The following is a 5,070-nucleotide window of genomic DNA, read 5'->3' as shown; positions in this document are numbered from 1 at the left end:
AATACTAAATTTATCCTCATCTAAACCCTTTGAAAAAAAATTCCTTCACACTTTTTGCTAAGGCTGGGGGGGGGGCATATCTATCACAGCGGGCTTCAGACACCAATTGACGACAATGGAAAGATCCACCACGACGGCGACCGCACCGTGCCGCCCATCTTCAATGCTAGGAACCCCTATAGTGAGGTAAGCGTAATTCCCTTAACTCTATGTGTGTATGTGCACGTGTGTGTGTGTGTGTGCGTGTGTGTCCTTCATGATTATGGTTTTATGTTGCATGATTTGACACCCCCCTCCCAAGTTCTTCATCAGATGGATAGCCTCCCATGCTCCTAAAATTGAAATGTAACGAAATATTTTGGTTGTGGAATATATTGAAATATTGATCCAATGGAAGTGAAAATCTATGAAATCAAATGAAATATTTCAGTTGTGGAATAGACTGAAATATTCATCCAATGGAAGTGAAAATCTAAAATTGAAATCAAGTGAAGATTTGGAACTGATTATGTGATATATGTTAAATGTTGTTCTTAAATCAAAATTGGTATGTAGATATGTGAAACAAACATATGTGATGTGCACTTTAGATCTCTGAAACTGATATCTATGGTTTGAAACTTATATTTGTGATGTGAAACCATTTTTAATTGGAATGGATGTTAATATTTGTCTGACATGAGAATGAATGGTCAATACTAAAATATGGACTAGTTAATTGCACGAGCATTCAATACCAATATTGTCTAACGTACACTTCCCCATGAATGATTGATTCCTTTCCGTGATAGTAGAGATAGATATAGAGGCCTGAAAGGAAGGATAACCGACTGTAGTTGATTCCTTCCCGTGAATTTACTGTGCTACCAAATAATTACTGATCGTGATTGATTCCTTCAGGTGAATTTATTTTGTTAGCAAATATCTATTTTCAAAGAAGAGATTGATTACCAACTGCAGATTTATTGCGTTCACAAATATTGATCTGATTTGGTCGGCTAGATAAAAACCGCTACCAAAGAAAATTGGGACGGATGAAAAAAAGGGTGGAATGGTGGATGTAATACAGACGGAGGGCAGACGAAGGATGGGTGGAAGAGAAGTTGACGTAAGATGGAACCTTACACCTTTCTTAGGTAGTAGTGATTTCTTTTTTGAGATTGGAATGCATTCACGTTCTGAAATTGAAATGCGTATTCTGAAAGTGAATTTTTTTTTGATCTGGTCCATGACATGAAGTATGAAATGTGAAAGTGAAACGTATCCTTTGTATATCATATTTGTAGTTGGTTTGCCAAATATGATTTTGTCTATTTATATGAGATGCATGTTTTGAAGTTGAATATGCATATTCTAAATTGAAATCACATTTTTAAGTTTCAAATTACTTTGTGATGTGCATATTTTGACATCAAATTTATCTCATGAAAGTGAAAATGTTGTTTTAGCCAGTGAAATAAAGTTATAAAAAAGTGATTCCAAATGTGCCAAACATTGGTAGTGTTTTAAAATTATTGTCGCTAGGATTCCAAATATATAACAAAAATTTAGAAATAGAGCTTTAGTATAAAAGTTAAGAACCATCTAAATTACCAAGAGGAAATTAATATAATGGATTTTGAGAGAGAGGAGAGATAACTCCAAGGTCATGCCAAGCCATGCATATGTCCTTTAGTGTTGCACTCCAATTGACATTTAGTGATTTGATGTTAATCGATATAAGGGGAGTGGACAGTGCGATACACATCCATACAAAGAAAGTAGGCCACTGGAAGCACAAATCTCAACACGTTTGTAGGGTGGATCTTTTACCATAGGTACCGAAGCCGTTAGAGAGCACTTTCGCACACATGCACAAGATAATGATCAAAGATGTAGTTTTCTTTTCTCATAGGTTTCCGATTCCACTCTGTGGATTTCATAGGTTTAAAGGCGGCGACAATACATCTCCTTACACGCCAGCGCAATCTTGTAAAGTTGCCTTCATGGCCCTTTGAATAATATACATTCTAGTGGGGTCGTCTCCCTTGGTGATTGTAAAAAAAACAATGTGGTTTCACATTATAGAAGGTTTGGAGTTGAAGTGAACTCAGTCGGGCAACTGCCTCTAGTGCACCAACACACGAGGACACAACTCTGTCCAAACCGAGTTTGTACATCGGATCATTGGTGACTGGAAGTCAAGAAAATAAAATTTTCTCTGACGCACAATTTCACTAGTATCGATCTCTGAATAAGGGCAAAAACATGGACGGACACAATTGATCTTCCTCTGAGAAGCTTCAAACTAACTTGATCAACAGTAGACCCGGCGCCATGGAGGCATAGATCAATGCAAACACCGCCGTTAGTACCAGTGACGCCTTGGTTGGCCTCATCGCACTTGTCGATCCACTTGATGTAGACGTTGATGGGCTCGGTGAGGGCGTGCGCCTTGGTGGAGAAGCTCTCCTCGTAGATGCCACATGTGGCCTGGGCGACCCTAAGTTTGAGGTCGATGCCGCCCTTGATTGTCAGAGTTGTTATAGAAGGGGCAGTGGAAGGACGTCTCTAGTTTCTTCCTAGCCGCCATCTTCGAGCTCGTCGACCTTGGTTCCCCATTGAACAAAATCAATTACCCGAATTTGCTGTAGGGGTGCAACTTTTTCAAAGATTGATTGAGAAAGGAGGAATAGAAATGGCAATGCCAACTAGGGAGCCATGGGTACATTTTTTTTACGCGGCCATGGGTACATTTATGGGAATGTATTGGGTGCACACAACCTTGTGGTGTTACCGGTGCACCGAGTGCTATAAAATGTTTTAAATATCTGAAAAATCTAGCGCAACACAACGCCGATGTATGTTGTTACAAAATTTCATAATAAAATTAGAAACATTGTTCGAGATACAAAAATGACAAATTTGACATCAATATGATAATGAGCCAAATCTAAAACCAACTTATGTTAGATACTCCCTCCGTCTGAAAATATGTGTAGCTGCTTTAGTACAAAATTGAAATAGACCAGCGACACTATTTTGGGACGGCGGGAGTACTATTTATTATCGAGATCTACCATTTGGCCCAAGCTTGGAGTCAGGCTCTACCATTGGGCCACACATTATGTGTCGGCAAAGTGATGGCTACACCCGAGTGCACTGCATCCTTGATAAACAGTAAAACCAAAACAAATCGAAAACATTTTGAAAAACATCTTTATTAAACTTTGTGCCTTTTATTATGACCGAATGTTTAGGTGTTTGAAAAATTTGGTGGCCAAATAACATCAAATGAGCTCCATACAAACAAAGTGCAAATTCCGCTCAGCAGTGCACACACGCACAATTTTTGTTAGTTTTTATACGAAGCTCCTCTGATGTCATTTGGCCATCAAATTTTGCAAGAAGTTAAATCATTTTCTCCCTCCTCAAGCCACCGCCATCCCTTTCCTCGCCCCTCCCTCACGATCTCCCTCTCGATCCAATTTAGGGCTTCGAGCCGCCGTCACCAGAGCTCCGCGGGGCAAAGCCCAGGGGATGATGGTGGCAGTGGGGCCTTCCTCCGTCGCGGCTTCGAGATGTGGTTGCGGTGGAGATCAGTGTGGGTGTCCTGGACGTGTGCGTCGTCTGGCATCAGTGACGCAGCGGTGAGGGCCCCTTCACCATCGATGGCTCACCCATGCCGGGTGGCGGTGCGGCTCCGGTCGTATGGTTTCCCGACGGCCGACGTCACCATGGGCGTGCTAGATGACGGAGGAGGTCGATCTGGTGGTCCAGTTAGGGATGGGCGTGGATTTGCCAGCGAAAGCTTGGTTCGGCCTCGGCTAGAACCGCCAGGAAGGTGGGCTTTGGGTTGATCTATGTATTTATTTTGTAAGACCTTGTTAAATAATGCAATAAAGATAGTTGTATGCATCGCTCAATGCAGAGACATGGGGTAATCCTCTTTTTTGAAAAGAAAAAAAATACTCGAAGCCACAAATTTCACAAATTTTTTATTTTGTTTGCTATGTTTTGATTTCACTGTTCATAGTGTGTACAATGTACCTTTTTTTTCAGCAAATGTGTACAATGTACCTGGGTGTAGAGAAACCGAAAGGGTCGGCCCGGCGCCCAGCCCAGAATCCAGACGGCCTGACCTCCGTCGTCGGGTGATCGTGTTAGCCCAGGAGCGCGGTGCGACAAGTTTCAGGGCTCTCCCCTCCCTCGGGGAAAAAAACGACCCGCCGCTCCCGTTCCATGCATCCAGCGCGCCGTCACGCATCACTCCTCGATCGATCGAGCTCGCCACAGGCTCACAGCTAGCCATGGCAGAGATCTCGCCGCTCCACCGGGTAATCGACGCCGCTCGCTGGGACGCAGAGCGCCTCCTCGGCCGCCTCATAATCGTCGTCCACGCCGCCTTCCTCGACACCGGCTTCGTCCTCCACGCCGACAGCGCCGGCAAGTCCGGGCGGGTCCCGACTCGGGCGGGCGCGACGGCCTCGAATCTGTCTCTCGTGTACGCCGCGTCGCTCCGGCGGGATGCGGCAGTCCGGCTGCACATGCACGCGCACGGCATGCACATCGTCTTCTACGTATGCGTGCCCAGATCCGCCCAAGACCGACGGCCAGAGGTGCACTGGGTGTGCGTGGACGCGCGCTCTGCAGCGCCGCTTCTGTCACGCAGCCTGGACGACACCGCGCGCGCTCTGACGGACGACGACGCCTGCACGGTGGGTGCACTCTGGAGGGAGCTCACCAAGGAGCTGTGCCGGAGTGCCCTCGTTGCCATATGCCCTGATAATTCCTTCTTGTTGCTGGAGATCCTGATTATTCCGGACTGAGGCGCATCGTGACCGACCACGACCACGACCGCGAGCTCTGGAAGCACAGGTATAAGGCCTTGCCCCTGTGCACATGGGCCGACGATAACTCATCCAATATGACGACTTGGATGTAGCGGTGGTGCAAAAGGAAAGAGTTTTTGGCAATCCCGTGGTATAAACGTCCAATACTTATTCTTTGGTGTATATATTTTTAATTCAAATAATAAGTGTCACACGCGTGACACCAAGCAATCCGGCCCTGATTTTTTTTACAACTACA

This window comes from Triticum dicoccoides, chromosome 7A (assembly GCF_002162155.2).
Source record: "Triticum dicoccoides isolate Atlit2015 ecotype Zavitan chromosome 7A, WEW_v2.0, whole genome shotgun sequence".
Classification (NCBI taxonomy): Eukaryota; Viridiplantae; Streptophyta; class Magnoliopsida; order Poales; family Poaceae; genus Triticum; species Triticum dicoccoides.
This window is presented reverse-complemented; position numbering follows the sequence as displayed.